Below are 18,859 nucleotides of genomic sequence, written 5' to 3' on the forward strand. Positions count from 1 at the left end.
CTGATCACAATGAGCACAAGAGGAACAAAAGTTCAGGCTGACCTCTGTGAGGACGTAATCTTAGAACCACGATTGATGTCAATGAGGCTTTGTGGCGTGTACGCTGGTACGAAGCGGTTACAGGTTTCGGCCCTTTCTCCACCCCCGTCCCCGGAATACCCCGGAGTTCTGCCGTCACCCGGTGTGTATTCCAACTGTGAGTGTGAGTCAGTGTCAGACTGCTCTTCTCCAGATAAAGCACCCCCTTGACCTGGGATGGGGGTGGAAATGGAACCAGCCGCTTTCTGATCGCTAGTCCAGTACACAGCAGGTCATGAGGGTTCAACACTGTTCCAGCAACCTAGGTTCAATCCCTGACCACAGTGCCGTCTGTGTGCCCGGCTCCCGCCGGTCTGGTTCACTCTAGGTGCTCTGGACACCCGACTTCCTCCTGCTTCTGGGACGCTAAACTGTAAGTGCTAGAATAAGAACTGCAATCATGGTCTGATAATTGGGCACAGGGAAGTGCAAGACATTTGCTAGTTCACCAGGCAAGTGACCCTTGATTTGAAGAGGCAGCTGTAGCCTAGTGGTTAAAGCACAGGACTAGTAATTGAAAGGTCGCTGGTTCAAGCCCTACCACTACCAGGTTGCCACTGTTTGGCCCTTAAACCTCGATTGCTAAGACTGTATACTGTCACAGAACTTTCTTCAGCCATAACATTAAAACCACCTCCTTGTTTCTACACTCACTGTCCGTTTTATCAGCTCCACTTACCATATAGAAGCACTTTGTAGTTCTACAATTACTGACTGTAGTCCATCTGTTTCTCTGCATGCTTTGTTAGCCCCCTTTCATGCTGTTGGTCAATGGTCAGGACTCTCCCAGGACCACTACAGAGCAGGTATTATTTAGGTGGTGGATCATTCTCAGCACTGCAGTGACACTGACATGGTGGTGGTGTGTTAGTGTGTGTTGTGCTGGCATGAGTGGATCAGACACAGCAGCGCTGCTGGAGTTTTTAAACACCTCGCTGTCACTGCTGGACTGAGAATAGTCCACCAACCAAAAATATCCAGCCAACAGCGCCCTGTGGGCAGCGTTCTATGACCACTGATGAAGGTCTAGAACAGGGGTATTCAACTAAAATTTAAAGGGGTCCAGTTAGAGAAAATTTCTTGAAGCAAAGGTCCAGAATGTTTAACTATATATATATATATATATATATATATATATATATATTAGGGCTGTCGAAGTTAACGCGATAATAACGCATTAACGCGACCTCAATTTAACGCGATTAAAAAAATTAGTGCCATTAACGCAAATTCTAGTTCATGTTGACACTTGACTGGTAGAACAAACATTTTAATGTCGGACTTGCCACCGTTTTTCATTTGCGGTTTGTTAACATAATGTAACCGATCGTGGTAGTGATGCACTTGCATAATAAAGAAATAAATACACGCTATATTCACAAGTTGTCGGGAGCAGAACACTTTATTACACTTAATTAACTTCTTCTTCTGTACCGAATACCGGAAAGCTGAGTCAAGCACGTTAGTTCATGAACTATGGAAGCCCCAAAGGGTCAAAACACACTCACTTCGTGTAGAAACGGCCATCAAACCATTGTCACAATACAACCACAGAAAAGTCTGATACAATAACTACGCCTTATCCCACCTAAAGCACCGCTGATCTACAGTGTTTGCTGATGGAGAAATTCTAACCTACAATCTGACATTTACTGCCTAGTATGTGAGTGAATAAACTCCCTTACAGTTTTCTCTTGTCCCAGCAGTTTTTAACATCAGTACATTTAGCATAAAATGTGTTCACCATTTTAATTGTAACATTTCACTTAAAAATCCTTGTTTTCTATAACATTTACACAGATTTTTTTTTAATGCGATTAATCGCGATTAACTATATGAAATTCTGAGATTAATCGCGATTAAAAAATTTAATCGTTTGACAGCCCTAATATATATATATATATATACAGTATATATATATATATATACTGTACATGTATATATAATGTAAATATATTGATATTTACATTTACATTTTCAGCATTTAGCAGACGCTTTTATCCAAAGCGACTTACACAATGAGCGGAACACAATGAGCAATTGAGTGTTAAGGGCCTGGCTCAGGGACCCAACAGTGGCAACTTGGTGGTGGCGGGGCTTGAACCGGCAACCTTCTGTTTATTAGTCCACTACCTTAACCACTATAACATATATACAATATAGTATAATGTAGCCTAGTAGTTGTATCAACATCTGCATGTTATCAATAACTGTCAAATCAAATGTCTGTTTGTTTATTAGGATTTTAACTTCATGTTTTACACTTTGGTTACATTCATGACAGGAACGGTAGTTACTCATTACACAAGATTCATCAGGTCACAAGGTTATATCGAACACAGTCATGGACAATTTAGTATCTCCAATACACCTCACTTGCATGTTTTTGGACTGTGGGAGGAAACCGGAGCACCGAAGGAAACCCATGCAGACACGGGGAGAACATGCACACACAGGGAGGACCCGGACCGCCCCACCTTATAAAACCTTTCTCTTATCAAATTAAGAGAAAATAAAAATTAATTGTGCTCCAGTGGGAAGAACAGAGATGAGTCTCTCCATCACGGATTAAATGCTGTATTTTCGCTGTACACGTTTCTTTTTTGGAGAGCGCCATTTGTCTCCTGTCTCACTCGTCTTTTTCTCAACTTTCTCCGGCACAGTCGTCTGTATCTCTCCCTTCGTTTTTTCTACATTCGCTATCTTTCTTTTTCTTTCCACCGTCTTTTCACATGTAACTCGCCTCTAACTCTCTCATCTGTCTGCACTGTAGAGTCGCAGTGTTTACCGGCTAGAATGCACAGACTTGATTGGCTGAGTGGTGTCACGTGATTGGTTCTCATCCGCTAAACCGCTACCGTAAAGACTACAAAAGCTGCGCCGGTTACAATAGAAGCGCTCCGTCAGGTTTCAAATCATAACTTTCTGTTTTGGCTGTAGGTCCGGGTCCGTATGGGACAGCTTCTGGGTCCGGACCCGGACCGCGGTCCGCCTGTTAGTGACCTCTGGTCTAGAAGATGACCAACTCAAACAGCAGCAATAGATGAGCGATCGTCTCTGACTTTACATCTACAAGGTGGACCAACTAGGTAGGAGTGTCTAATAGAGTGGACACGGTGTTTAAAAACTCCACTAAAGAACAGGGTGAAAGCAGGCTAAAAAGAATGTAGAGAAATAGATGGACTACAGTCAGTAATTGTAGAACTACATCAATGCAGATCAAACTGACCACAGGATTTGTAAAGGAAGTACTGGTCCAGTTGCGTAAACAGTAAATAGAACCTGTTGACGTCTACCCGTCTGAGGTCCTCTCTTCTAAGAAAAAGTGCCCCAAGTCTCTCCGGATTACTGCCGCCAGCTGTTGCTAAGCAACATCATCACCCATTTAGTACGGCGAGTCCATTTATGAATCTAGATTTGATTTATTTATTTTAAAGGAATCCCGCACTGGGACTTTCAGCTGCCTGTCCATGGATTAATGAAATCATTGGTGATTTGCAGGCAGAAGTATGTGGACACCTTTTATAGGTTGGGTTAAGGTCTTTAGCCACACCCAAGAAATAAAACAGGGTTTGACAATTTTGGTGTGGACAAACCTCCAGTGACCTGAACAGAGCCCGGATCTAAACCTGTTGGGCTGAAACGGAATGCCGACAGTGAGCAGGGCCTCAGCGCCTGACCTCAAGAATGCTTACTCGACTCACAGGGGCGCTCCAAAATGTGGATCATTCTCAGCACTGCAGTCACACTGACATGGTGGTGGTGTGTTAGTGTGTGTTGTGCTGGTATGAGTGGATCAGACACAGCAGCGCTGCTGGAGTTTTTAAATACCGTGTCCACTCACTGTCCACTCTATTAGACACTCCTACCTAGTTGGTCCACCTTGTAGATGTAAAGTCAGAGACGATCGCTCATCTATTGCTGCTGTTTGAGTTGGTCATCTTCTAGACCTTCATCAGTGGTCACAGGACTCTGCCTACAGGGCGCTGTTGGCTGGCTGCTTTTGGTTGGTGGACTATTCTCAGTCCAGCAGTGACAGTGAGGTGTTTAAAAACTCCAGCAGCACTGCTGTGTCTGATCCACTCATACCAGCACAATACACACTAACACACCACCACCATGTCAGTGTCACTGCAGTGCTGAGAATGATCTACCACCTAAATAATACCTACTCTGTGGTGGTCCTGTGGGGGTCCTGACCTGAATCTAAACAAATCTGGAGCAGCATTTTAGTGGATCATCAACCCTGCCATTAGTGATTATCCTTAATTAAAAATCCCAGTCTGTCGAACCTAGGAACTGAACGTCCAGGATCATATTCTGCACCTGGTTCCAGTCAGTGAGTAGTTCATACACTTGACTGCGGTGCTACTGTCCCCTGTAATTGATTCATTAGTGTTGATGCACCGAGCTAACAACAGCAGGGCTGCAGTGACAAAGTCAAAGAGAGAGCGGGCGAGAGAGAGAGAGAGAGAGAGAGGGTAAAGTGAGAGTGCTAAGGGGAGTGCAAGTGGCTGCTGTCACGCTCTAGTTGGTCTGATGCTTGGAGCACATTAAAAAGAACAGAGAGGGAAAAATGGGTGAGAGCGCGCGAGGAGAGAGAGCGAAAATGGGCGGGGCATGGGGTACACCGTATTCTGCTGTCTAAGGACACAAGGCGGTAGCAATCTGAGCCTGCGTACAGATGGATGGACATTCATAGCCATCAGAAAATGCGCTGGTGTGTTTGTGGACGGAGCTTATTTTCAACGCCAATACAAAACTGCCGAAAACACACATTCGAGTACTACTTCATCCATTTAGATTCGTATGGTATGATGAGGGGCACAGCCCTTTCATTCCTTAAGATGATACGGTAGGATTGGGACGCAGCCGAACGTTTCGAAGTCGCCAGCTTGTCTGTATACGGGATATAAGGACGAATAATAACATGCTGGCTAAATCAGTAAAATGTGCATAATGAACTTCGCAGCTTCTCTGTAGCCTCACCCCACAAACCCTCGAACCCTTTGACCCCCCCCCCCCCCCCCTCCACACACACACACAGCAAATCACCTTTTCACACACGAGCACCCAAATACGCCTGATGTGACGTATAACGCTGACGAATTTAAGATGCAAATGCTTCGTCTGATAATAAAATTTCAATACTGAATCACTTGCAAATGATTCCTGACTCATTACTGAGCTACCAACAGCACTTTTATTTCAAAATCCTTTAAACTAACTGGCAACCATTGCCAAATACACTTCATGTAAATAAACCGCCAATATCGATTCGTTAGTAATGTTGATTATTTCAAGCTCGCTGCTCAGCGGTAAGCGGGAATGCACAGCTTCAGATCAGCGTAGGCAGAGTTTGGCGTGCGTTTAGACTTCATATGGATGTAAATCTGCTTCCTGTTTGTGATCTTGATGCAAAATAGTTCAGTCATTAAAAAAAAAAAAAGATCTGCAGCTTTGCTTTCTATTCAAATCGATCGTCGGTTGGTGGGAATAAATTTAAATGATGTTTTAGCTGACAGCACTGACGAAACAGTGACTAACTTGGTTGACCATTACAGTACTAACTAGTACTGAGTATATTGTGTAGTATTTTCTTGCATTACAAGTATCACTTAGCAGATGTAACAGATTAGATAGCACGTAGAGGTCAGATGGTGCAGCAGTCTATTGCGCAATCCCACAACCAGCAATTGAAACAGCAGGATTCAAATCTCAGCGGTGCTATCGGCCAACCGTGCGCCACATCCACACCTGACCTGCAACAATTCTATTATTTCATTTTCATGTTTTATGCAGCGCTTCATCCTGGTCAGGGTCTCAGTGGGTCCGGTTCCCGGTTCCCAAGAATCCCTGAGCTTAATGCCGCAACACACCTAGCAGAGAAGGCCACTCCCTCCCAAGGCCTCTAACCCCGAACCTAGGCAAAGCCACTTGGCTTGGATGTAGACGCCTGACTGGCTGATAGCACCAGGATTCGAACCCTGAACCCCAGCGGTAATTTAGCAATGAAAATTTAAAGCTATATACCTTTCCACACACACACACACACACACACACACACACACACACACACACACACACACACACACACACACACACACACACACACACATTCTAAAATCTGATCCGTCATTGAGCTTATCTTAACACACCTAGGAAAGGACACCAATCCCTCTCGGGCCTCTAACCCCCCACCTAGCCAAAGCCACTTATGCTTGTATGTAGACGCCCGACTGGCTGATAGCACCAGGATTCGAACCTCAGACCCCAGCAGTAATTCATCAGTGAAAATGCAAAGGTATATACCATTCCACACACACACACACACACACTCTAACATCTGATCCTGCACTGAGCTTATCTTAACACACCTCTGAGAGGCCTCTGACCCCCATCTAGACAGCCAATTATGTTTGGATGTAGACGCCTGACTGGCTGACAGCACCGGGATTCGAACCCTGAACCTCAGCGGTAATTTGGCAATGAAAAGTTAAAGCTATATACTATATCTACACACACACACACACACACACACACACACACACACATCGTAAAATCTGATCTTGAATTTAGCTTACCTTACTTTATCTGTTGAAGTGCCTCACTGGAACGTCCACCTGAAAAAAAAAGCAAAACGTTGCGTCACTGTCCGCTCTGGAAACTCAGTTTGAGGTGAGCAATTATAAGCGCGCTGGAGCTGTGCGAACTGGAACCACTCCTCCATCCCATATTGCCATCCCATAGTCCAACCTGTCCTCAAACGCTTCCATAGCAACCAAGCCAATTTAAGATTAGCCAGGGTCACATTAAGCAAATATCCAAACCAAATGAGCGCCGCACACGCCCTGGCACGCACTCGGAGAAGACGTGTTGTCTACCTGGCCTTGTGTTCCCCTACGAGTCTGAATCGTGGATTGGAAAAAACAAGTACATTATATGTAAAAGTCACAAGTATGTAGACGCCTCACCGTAAGCTCGACTTCAATCTCTAGAAGATTTAGCTGCACCAAGATTTAGCACCGCGTCTATGGAAATGTGTTCCTATTCAGTCAAAGTGGAGTTCCCAAGATGAAATAAGAAAAAATCTGGCTTGCAAGTAGGGCTGGGCGGTATATCGCAAACATCGATGTTGTAAATGACCGCATTCGATATATTGAGTATGCTTAGAATACACAGATTACCATTTGAGAACGTTTAAAACAGAGCACAAGCGCTGCGCGGAATGCTTTAAGCGGAAACTGAATCACTGAGTCAACGAGTGAGAAACGACTCTTTTCAAACGAATTATTCATTGGAATAGAATCCGGGAGCTGTGCTCTTATCTATGGTAAAAATTAATCGTTTTGCTCACTCCATTCAGATGTATGAACCAATGAGAGCTTCCGAATTATAAGTGACAGCTTAGTGAACGAATGACCAGTTTCAGCTTTTTACCGGGAAATACACCAATCAGCCATAACATTAAAACCACCTCCTTGTTTCTACACACACTGTCCATTTTATCAGCTCCACTTACCATATAGAAGCACTTTGTAGTTCTACAATTACTGACTGTAGTCCATCTGTTTCTCTGCATGCTTTGTTAGCCCCCTTTCATGCTGTTCTTGATGGTCAGGACCCCCACAGGACCACCACAGAGCAGGTATTATTTAGGTGGTGGATCATTCTCAGCACTGCAGTGACACTGACATGGTGGTGGTGTGTTAGTGTGTGTTGTGCTGGTATGAGTGAATCAGACACAGCAATGCTGCTGGAGTTTGTAAACACTTCACTGTCACTGCTGGACTGAGAAAAGTTCACCAACTAAAAATATCCAGCCAACAGCGCCCCGTGGGCAGCGTCCTGTGACCACTGATGAAGGTCTAGAAGATGACCGACTCAAACAGCAGCAATAGATGAGCGATCGTCTCTGACTTTACATCTACAAGGTGGACCAACTAGGTAGGAGTGTCTAATAGAGTGGACAGTGAGTGGACAGGTATTTACACCACCACCACCATGACAGTGTCACTGCAGTGCTGAGAATGATCCATGACCTAAATAATACCTGTACTGTGGGGGTCCCGACCATTAAAGAACAAGGTGAAAGAAGACTTAAAAAGTATGTAGATAAAACAGATGCACTACAGTCAGTAATTGTAGAACTACAAAGTGCTTCTATATGGTAAGTGGAGCTGATAAAATGGACAGTGAGTGTAGAAACAAGGAGGTGGTTTGATCGGTGTATATACAAGTCTCTCAAAAAAATTTGCAGTGTGTCTATGGAAATTTGGTCCCATTTAGTCAAAGCGGCGTTTCCGAGATCAGATAAAAAAAATCTGGCTTGCGAGTGCACTCCAGTTTATGCCAAGAGTGTTCGATAGGTCAGGGTCCGTCGAACCGAGAACGCTTCATACATTATTTAAATCAAACGTGAGCTTTATATCGCCGCCTTTATATCCGATTTCATCACCCGAGCCTCGATGGCATGCGCAGAAAGGAAATGGGAAAGATCCATATTTCATAGGGCCTCTGGAAGGACGAGCACGGACGGCGGATCCTCCCCCTGTGAGGCAGGATCGAAAGAGATGGCGCAGCTATTTATTATTGATTTATTTAAGGGCTTCTGAGAAGCGGCACACGTGTGAAACTTGTCTGCTTCTGGAATTTGGACCGGCGGAAGGAGGTTAGCGCCGTTTCCATGTGTACAGAGGGCGACTGTTTTGAGATAATGAAGATGAGCCTGCGTTAGATGGGACGCTCCCGTCAGGTGGAGGCTGGTGCTCAGGTGGCGCACGGTGCTCGGGTTTAATCCCTTGAGACTAAACGCTGCGAGGGCACCGCCTAACAATACACACATGCACAACGTTCAGCAAGTAAACAGATTTGTGTGTGTTTTTGTTGTCTTTTTGTTTTTGGCATCCGTGAGTCACCAGACTGGAGTTGAGAGGTGAAGTGTGTGTCGTGGGTGAGGTAAACCGGCGGTGTGTTGTTGCCGCAGTGGGCATCGGCTGCCGACTGGCACGTTTCTCTTCGGACGTACAGCGAGAGCAGCGGGGTTAGCTAATGATGCTCCTCAGTGTCGCTGATGAAAAACAACCTAGACGATAATGGTGATAAACAATACACAATAACTGACAGTGACGGAAGACAAACAGCCTGCGTCCCAGATAGCGCTGTGGAAAAGTACACGCTGCTAGGGTATACTGTGTAACGTTGTAGAGATGCGGCCTTAGGCGGCTTTTGCCTCTTTGCGCTTCGTTCACTGTGAGGCTGAGCGCATTTTCTAAACATTCTTTCCAAATCAAGTGTCTGTGCATCTGTCTGTCTGTCTGTCTCTGTGTATCTGTCTGTCTGTCTCTGTGTACCACTGTGTATGTGTGTGTTTCTGTCTGTATCTATCTCTGTGTATCTGTCTCTGTGTATCTGTCTGTCTCTGTGTATCTGTCTGTCTATCTCTTTGTATCACTGTGTATGTGTGTGTTTATGTCTGTCTTTGTCTGTGTATCTGTTTCTGTGTATCTGTCTGTCTGTGTACCACTGTGTGGGTGTTTGTCTATCTTTGTCTGTGTATCTGTCTGTCTGTTGGTCTGTCTGTGTGTCTGTCCATCTGTCTCTGTACGTCTATCTTTGTTTCTGTGTGTCTGTCTGTCTGCCTGCCTGCGTGTATCTGTCTGTCCATTTGTCCATCTCTTCGTTATTCTACCTGTGTCTATGTGTTTGTCTGCCTGTGTTTATCTGTCCGTCTCTGTTTATCTGTCTGTCTGTGTGTCTTGTCTGTCTCAGTGTTTGTCTCTCTCTGTGTGTCTGTCTGTATCTCTGTGTATCTGTCTGGTGTCTGCCTCTGTGTCTGTCTGTCTGTACCCGTCTGTCTTTGTCCGTCTCTGTGTATCTGCCTGTCTGTCTGTCTCTTTGTATCTGTCTCCGTGTTTCTGTCGGTCCATCTGTCTCTGTCCGTTTGTCTCTATGTCCGTCCGTCTGTCTCTGTGTTTCACGGCTGGGTTATACGTCCCATTTTGAGACATACAGAACGTAAAAACAGAGCTCTGTGGTGACTGTGCAGCACAGATGGGTGAACCAGGATGACTGCTTTTCGTGGCCGGGTCAAAAGCAGTAGGAGGTGGTGGCAGACGGTCGTGTGCCACCTTTTTTTCAATACGCCAAATGATTACACACGCTTTCTCTGTGTGAGCCCACACACTGACACGTACGCGAAAGCTCTTCGTAGAGTGAGAGAACACAAGGCACTCCAGAGTGGAAAAACACACTGAAAAACAGCAGGAAGAACAACACAGATATCAAGACTATTCCTTATAGGTATCCGGTATTAAGCACTTCATAAACTGTCCTAAAGCCTGCTTTTATGCCTGTGGACACATACTAGGAATACAGTCAACACAGTGGACACCCTGCCGGCCGATAGCACCACTGAGTTTGAAGCTGAATCTCAGGCATAGTAGAACAGTCTGTTCACTGAGATTCAAACCTGAATCTCAGACATCATGGACTAGCGTATTAGGCTGCCCACTGATAGTGGGTCAGAACAAGTTACAGTGTGGACGGCATTTAGCAGACGCCTTCACCCGAAGCTAATCACATTTGTGAATGAACACACCCCAGCGATTTCAGGGTCAAGGCACTTGCAACCGGGCAAAGCTGCTGGGGCTTGAACCAGCAACCTTTCAATAACTGGGTCAATATGTTAACTAGGTAGCTGAGATGAGAGGTACTGAGCTGTAAATACACATCACACATGATTTACAATTAAAGCACTGGAGCGAATGGGTTGCTCGGGTGGCCCACCATCGCATCGTCCGGCCGTGCATCAACACAGACGTGACACTGCGATGGACTGGGATGGATGAAGTGGGTTCATTTCTGGTAAACTGGTAGTAGGAGCATCCTCACCTTGGTCAACTTCAGGGAAATCTCCATAACATTAAAACCACCTCCTTGTTTCTACACTCACTGTCCATTTTATCACCTCCACATATAGAAGCACTTTGTAGTTCTACAATTACTGACTGTAGTCCATCTGTTTCTCTACATGCTTTGTTACCCCCTTTCATGCCGTTCTTCAATGGTCAGGACCCCCACAGGACCACCACAGAGCAGGTATTATTTGGGTGGTGGATCGTTCTCAGCACTGCAGTGACACTGACATGGTGGTGGTGTGTTAGTGTGTGTTGTGCTGGTATGAGTGGATCAGACACAGCAGCGCTGCTGGAGTTTTTAAATACCGTGTCCACTCACTGTCCACTCTATTAGACACTCCTACCTAGTTAGTCCACCTCGTAGATGTAAAGTCAGAGACGATCGCTCATCTATTGCTGCTGTTTGAGTTGTTCATCTTCTAGACCTTCATCAGTGGTCACAGGACGCTGCCCACGGGGCGCTGTTGGCTGGATATTTTTGATTGGTGGAGTATTCTCAGTCTAGCAGTGACAGTGAGGTGTTTAAAAACTCCAGCAGCGCTGCTGTGTGTGATCCACTCATACCAGCACAACACACACTAACACACCACCACCATGTGTGATTCTTTTTTACTCCCCTCTAGGCTGAGAGAACCACTGCTCTAGTACAGCTATTAAATGATATCTACATTTTATAGTTATTGTATATCATATTTAGCATATAATATCCCAAGAAATACATTCATACTGCTGCAAAAGTTGCACCCAGTAGTCAGCGTGCAGCTGAATGGAATTTTTACTTGCAGAATCTCGCGGTGTAGATTCATGCTCCTCGGTTTGTTGGTGGTTTCGCTTGGCTGGCACCCGTGCAGAAAACAAGCCCACTGTATTTGCATGTGTTCAGCCTAGTCTCAGCGACACTGGAAACAAGACATGACCTTTCGAATTTTCATAATACTTCGTTCTCTTAGTAAAATCCATTCATTCAGAGTCCAGGTCCTTTCTGTGCGGAGTTTGCATGTTCTCCCCGTGTCTGCGTGGGTTTCCTCCGGGAGCTCCGGTTTCCTCCCACAGTCCAAAAACATGCAGTCAGGTTAATTGGAGACACTGAATTGACCTATAGGTGAATGTGTGTGTGTGTGTGTATATATATTTATATTTATATATATATATGTGTGTGTGTGTGTGTGTGTGTGTGTGTGTGTTTGCCCTGCAATGGACTGGCGCCCCATCCAGGGTGTTACTGTGTGCCCCTGTGTGCCCTGCGTCCATTGAAAAGCTGGGATAGGCTCCAGCACCCCACCGCGCCTCTGACTGGAAAAGCGGTTAAGAAAGTAAGATTTAGGGCAGGTTCATACACATGAACAAGAATTGCTTCATCAGGTGCTCAGTTCGAATCTCAACTGGGCGCCTACACGCCCTACGTATGTAGGGAGAGTGTCAAAGGGGAATCCTCATAACTGATGCAATTACAACTTCTGCTGGCTGATTGATGGCATTGATGGCCTGCACAGAGATGAGGCATAATGCTGATCAGGGTGTGTCTCTCCGTACACAAAGCTGATCCACATATGAATCACATAGTGCAGGCGAAAAGATGCAGTCGGCTACTGCACACGTGTCGGAGGGGTGTGTGTTAGTCACGGCTCTCCTCGGTCAGAGTGGAGGTTAACATCAGCATAGAGGAAGCATAATGCAATTGGGTAATTGGATATGACTAAATTGGGAAGAAATTGGCCATGAACCCTCATTTGCTTGAATTGCATCCAATCATAATTGCAAGTCGCTTTGAATAAAAGCGTCTGCTAAATGACACAAATGTAAATGTAAACGTGAGGCTTGCGCAGCCAGACCGCTGAAGAGCGGAACAGGGCAGCGAGGGCTCGGGATTAGCGGCAAACATGGAGTTTTTTGTTGACACAAATAATCCAACTTGTATATTTTGAATGGATGCTCTAAACGTGTCTGTTATTGGTTGGCAATCAACTAAACAAGAAAACGGTTAACAAAAGGCTGTTTCTAGATTCAGCATGGCCTGAGTTAGCAACAGCCATAAAGACAAACTTTAGCACTATACTTAAACTATATTATACTACTGAACTGGAGCTTCAATTGTGAGCTTGGCATCCAGGAAAGGCTGAGTCTTTGATGAACAAAGATGATCAGAGGATCTCCAGTTGGTCAACCAATGTGTGAGAAAATGATTGAAATATTTAAAAACAATGAACCTCAAAGAAAGATTGATAGGAATTTGCATATTTCTCCCTCTACGGTGCATAATATCATTAAACCATTCAAGGAATCAGGAGGAATTTCAGTGCGTAAGGCCAAGGGAGCAAGCTTAAGCTGAACGCCTGTGATCTTTGATCCCTCAGATAGTTAACCATGCCCAGAAGCGGCGTCGACTTCACTGGGCTTGGAGGCATCTAGGATGGAAGTCACACAGTGGAAACGTGTATTGTGGTCAGATGAATCAGCATTCCAGGTCTTTTTTGGAAAAAATAGACGTTGTGTGCTCTGAGACAAAAAGGACCATCCAGACTGTTATCAGCAACAAGTCCAAAAGCCAGGGTCTGTCATGGTATGGGGCAAAGGTCATTTACACTTCTGTGATGCAGCATTAATGCAGAAAAGTTCATCGAGATCTTAGAGCAACATGTGCTGCCTTCAAGACGTCGTCTTTTCCAGGGACGTCCGTGCATTATTCAACAAGGAAAAACCACATGCTGCACACATTACAGAGGCATGGCTGTGGAAGAAGAGGGTACGGGTACTAGACTGGCCTGCCTGCAGTCCTGACCTGTCCCCAATAGAGAATGTGTGGAGAAATTTTGATACAAAAATGCGACACTGACGACCCCGTACTGTTGCACATCTTAAGACGTGTTTGCAGGAAGAATGAGACAATGAGGTCTCCTCGGTGCCAAAACGTCTTTTAAGTGTGGTGAAAAGGAACGGCAACATTACAAAGTGCTAAATGCTTTACTGTCCCAACTTTTTTTGGAATGTGTTGTAGGCCTGAAATGCAGGAATGGATGTTTATTAATAAATGAAATGAAGTTTAGCAGACAAAACATGAAATATCTCAGATTCATCCTGTCTGCAATCAAATAAAAGTCAAAATAAATGTAAGGAACACTGTGCTTTTATTATATTTGCATTTTCCATACTGTCCCAACTTTTTCTGATTTGGGGTTGTAGTAAAAGTGGGGGCAGAGGACAGATGTTAACTTCATATTAATGCCCCTGACTTTAACAGTAATGTCCAGCCGACTTGTGTCCACATACTTCCGACCTGTCTGCAAATCTAAGACATGATCACTGTGGATTTAAGCCCTACGCGCTCGGCACCGGACCGAGTAGCAAACTACAATCTTTGTGACCAAAATAAACTGCGACAGGTATGTACTGCTACAGCAATTGTTACCTAGACCAGGACTGACAGCTGGTTCTCACCAGGCTGGCGTCCAGGAAGAATCAAGCTGATTATATGGCGACTTTCACTATGACTGTAATAAAGAGGAATCCGCTGGGATGCTGGCATCATTATCCTCAAACTGTGAGCACAGCACAGACAGAGTCTCTTTATTAAGATACAAACAGAAAATATAGGAAATGTATACAAAATATTATATGAACGGCTAAAGTCAATATTTAGGGGCACTAAGCACATCATGAAGTCTTTTGGGCTTCTTTCAGCACTTCCCAGAGTTCTTCATTAGATTAAGTCTGCCTCTATAATATTCAGTTCTGGACTCTGTACAGGCCAGTCCATGCATTAGCACTGTGCTTGGGATCGTTATCTTGCTGAAAAATAAAACCATTCCCAATCAGACGCTTTACAAAAGAAATAGCATGATGAATTAAAGCCAGTATGTACTTTTTCAGCAATCACGATCCCATCCCATTTTCGGACTCTACAGAGTTGTAGTTGTAGAACTACAAAGTGCTTCTATATGGTAAGTGGAGCTGATAAAACAGTGATCGGTGTGTATATATAGGGAACTAAACCATCGCAACCAATTATATCTGTGTAGACGCCCAGCCGGCTGATAGCACCACTAAGATTTGAACCCAGATCTCAGCTGTAATAGACTTGCATAATAAACTGTGCCACCCGAGCACCCTTAATTTGTATATATACAAAAAACGCAATTAGTTGAACCATTCCAGTCTGAATTACTGTAGTGCATCCGGACCTGGGGCGTAACTTTTAAACATTAAATTGCCCCCACGATCAACATCAGCACTTTTTTTTTGCTGAGTTATATTTAAGTTTCTCTGAATCATTACTGTTTGTGCTCGAGGAGCTCTCTGACTGTAAGAACCAAAGGTAATCAAATTAGCATTGAACACGTCCGCGTCGATCCGGACTCGATCGCTTAATGCGGAATTCCAGCAACCGACCGTCGGTATTGGTATTAACGTACGCTAAACAAACAGCGGACGAATAGAAGGTGACTTGTCGTCTTTTCTTTCCTTTGTACACCCTCTACTTACACGCATACACAAATAAAACCACTTCACATAGGGATGGGTCAGTAGTTATTCAAACTCTTACCATTCACTGACTGACCTACTAATATTCAAATTGTATCATTTGCAAGGGTGGGTTAAGTAACAAGAGGTTTACTTACAGAAAGGGAACTGTAACTTTCAACTACAAGTGAGAGTAGTCAACCAAACACTCCAAATACTTTTTTTTTTTTGGAGTGTTTGGAGTGTGCCGGCCACTGTTAAGATCTTTTTGACACTGTGGTAGCATTAGCCCTCTCAGAGAGAGAGACAGAAGAGAGGCAGGAAAAGACTAAACAAGCTGGTCAAGAGAGCGAGATCCGTCGTGGACTGTCCTCTCGAATCTGTGGAGGAGGTGGGAGAAAGAAGGATGATAGCCAGGCTGCCATCATCCATCCTGGACAACACCTCACATCCACCGCTCGAGTCTGTAGAGGCTCTAATAAGCTCCTTCAGCACCAGACTCCTCCACCCTCTTCATTCCAGCAGCTATCAGGGCTTACAATAACAACCAGACCCTATAACCAATGATCATTCATCTGACTCTGTAATTCTGCAATAACATATACACCGAACAGGCATAACATTATCACCACCTTCCTAATATTGTCTTGGTTCCCTTTTGCTGCAAAAACAGCCCTGACCCGTCAAAGCATGGACTCCACTAGACCCCCTCAAGGTGTGCTGTGGTATCTGGCACCAAGATGTCAGCAGCAGATCCTTTAACTCCTCCAAGTTGTGAGGTGTGGCCTCTATGGATCAGACTCGTTTGTCCAGCACATCCCACAGATGCTCGATTGGATTGAGATCTGGGGAATTTGGTGCTTCTAAAACCGTTCCTGAAGCATTTTTGCTTTGTGGCAGGGAGCATCATCCTGCTGAAAGAGGCCACAGATATCAGGGAATAGCGTTTCCATGAAAGGGTGAACATGGTCTGCAACAATGCTTAGGTAGGTTGTACGTGTCAGAGTAACATCCACATGGATGGCAGGACCCGAGGTTTCCCAGCAGAACGTCGCCCAAAGCATCACACTGCCTCCGCCTGCCTGCCTTCTTCCCATAGTGCATCCTGGTGCCATGTGTATTTCTGCTTTGCGCCCAGTGTTTTGCCACGACCTTAACCAAGATAAAGCAGTTGATGTAAATATAATTTTTAAAATATTATTGCATTGCTTTCTGACAGTTTAATTGCTTTTAACACAGTTTGAGACTAGTGGAGCTCCCCAGTGATCCGGTGATAAAGTTATGAACAGTCGGACGCTGCAATCCAATTATGTCAGTCTGCTCATATCCCAGTGAATCCTCTTATCTACTAAAGACCTGATCGTTTTGATGAAAGATGACCACACGCTGGACTGAATTAAACACAAAGGAGTAAATAACATGGATCCACTCGAGACCCAGAAACACTTTGGTCTTACTCACAGACCTGGCAGCATGAAGAGCCAGGACTGACCCTCACCTACGGACGGGATCTCGCTCTCCGCTGTGCATTTTTATGACTATCCTACAGGCGCTCGCTCACCCTCTGCGGAGCTCCATCAATCACCGAGAGATGCTTAATAGTCCCAGAGAGGCCCTTAACGAGCCACAAGCTATTTTGCATGCCATTGGGTATGCTCCAGTTGAGCTGAGGCAGCAGATGAGTGCAGGGGTCTGTGCTGAACGCTGCAGTCTAAGGTGCAGGTAGGAGGGGTGCATACCAAACGCTTCTTTACCTCCTGGCCTTACCTTTAGATGTAACACTGTTTGAATTTTAGTCGGTCTATTTTTCTGGCTAGATAACTCCTCTCCTCTTTTTTAATGCCTGTTTGAGTGTGGGAGCATGCCCAAGGGTGTGACTAGGTAAAGGGCAGCCAAAATTTGGATATACACCGATCAGGCTTAACATTAAAAACACCTCCTTGTTTCTACACTCACTGTCCATTTTATCAGCTCCACTTACCATACAGAAGCACTTTGTAGTTCTACAATTACTGACTGTAGTCCATCTGTTTCTCTGCATGCTTTTTTAACCTGCTTTCACCCTGTTCTTCAATGGTCAGGACCCCCACAGGACCACCACAGAGCAGGTATTATTTAGGTGGTGGATCATTCTCAGCAATGCAGTGACACTGATATATGGTGGTGGTGTGTTAGTGTGTGTTGTGCTGGTATGAGTGGATCAGACACAGCAGCGCTGCTGGAGTTTTTAAACACTGTGTTACCTCACTGTCCACTCTATTAGACACTCCTACCTAGTTGGTCCACCTTGTAGATGTAAAGTCAGAGACGATCGCTCATCTATTGCTGCTGTTTGAGTCGGTCATCTTCTAGACCTTCATCAGTGGTCACAGGACGCTGCCCACGGGGCGCTGCTGGCTGGATATTTTTTAGGTTGGTGGACTATTCTCAGTCCAGCAGTGACAGTCAGGTGTTTCAAAAACTCCAGCAGTGCTGCTGTGTCTGATCCACTCATACCAGCACAACACACACTAACACACCACCACCATGTCAGTGTCACTGCAGTGCTGAGAATGATCCACCACCCAAATAATACCTGCTCTGTGGTGGTCCTGTGGGGGTCCTGACCATTGAAGAACAGATGGACTACAGTCAGTAATTGTAGAACTACAAAGTGCTTCTATATGGTAAGTGGAGCTGATAACATGGACAGTGAGTGTAGAAACAAGGAGGTGGTTTTAATGTTATGGCTGATCGGTGTATATGTACTTATGACAGTAGAATTAGAAAAAAAACTAACTGAAGCCCGATTCTGATTCGGTGACATCAAACTGCACTGTGTTGAAAACCAATAAATAGAACCACACTGGTTCAGAAATGCTTCAGAAAGCACCCTGTCAGTAAACACAATCTACAAGCACAAGTTAAGATTCAAAGGCGCAAAGCAGCAACCATACAAACAACAACATCCACAAATGATTGGTGCATTTATCTGTTAAGTTTACTCTTCAAATTGTTTCTGGAATCAATAGAGTTTGTGTTCTTCAGGCTAAAGACAATGTTTATAACAAACGCCAAGATTAGACGCCACAGTCATAATAATATGGAAGTGCTATTACCTATTACCTATAATATGGGTTTCTCGTGTATCTGTGAGGGCAACATTAATAATGTGGAGTACAAACACATTGCGAGTGAACATGTGCTGCCATCTAGACAAACCCTCTCTTTTGTTACAATGTTGTGGCTTTGATTTAAGAATGCAGGTGCAACGGTGCTCAGGTGGCGCAGCGGTAAAACATGCTAGCACACCAGAGCTGACATTTCATACTCATCGGTTCGAAACTCAGCTCTGCCATCCGGCCAGCTGAGCACCTACATGAACAACGATTATATAGAAGAGAATAGAATAACAGAATGCCTTT

At 44.8% G+C, this 18,859-nt stretch overlaps 1 protein-coding gene across 5 annotated transcripts in view; it reads right to left on the reverse strand.

Annotated features, from left to right (window-relative positions):
• The window catches only part of fut8a (fucosyltransferase 8a (alpha (1,6) fucosyltransferase)), a 77,199-nt gene that overhangs the window by 39,229 nt on the left and 19,111 nt on the right, over positions 1–18,859 (reverse strand). For 2 of the 5 annotated variants that reach the window (XM_063007343.1, XM_063007340.1), the window contains exon 2: positions 6,668–6,701. The gene's annotated coding sequence lies outside the window, so the exon portion shown is untranslated. Of the gene's footprint in view, positions 1–6,662; positions 6,704–18,859 lie in introns of those variants that run through there. The other 3 variants (XM_063007339.1, XM_063007342.1, XM_063007341.1) reach the window with 3 other exon arrangements.

The sequence above is a fragment of the Trichomycterus rosablanca genome, chromosome 13, assembly GCF_030014385.1.
Source record: "Trichomycterus rosablanca isolate fTriRos1 chromosome 13, fTriRos1.hap1, whole genome shotgun sequence".
NCBI lineage: Eukaryota > Metazoa > Chordata > Actinopteri > Siluriformes > Trichomycteridae > Trichomycterus > Trichomycterus rosablanca.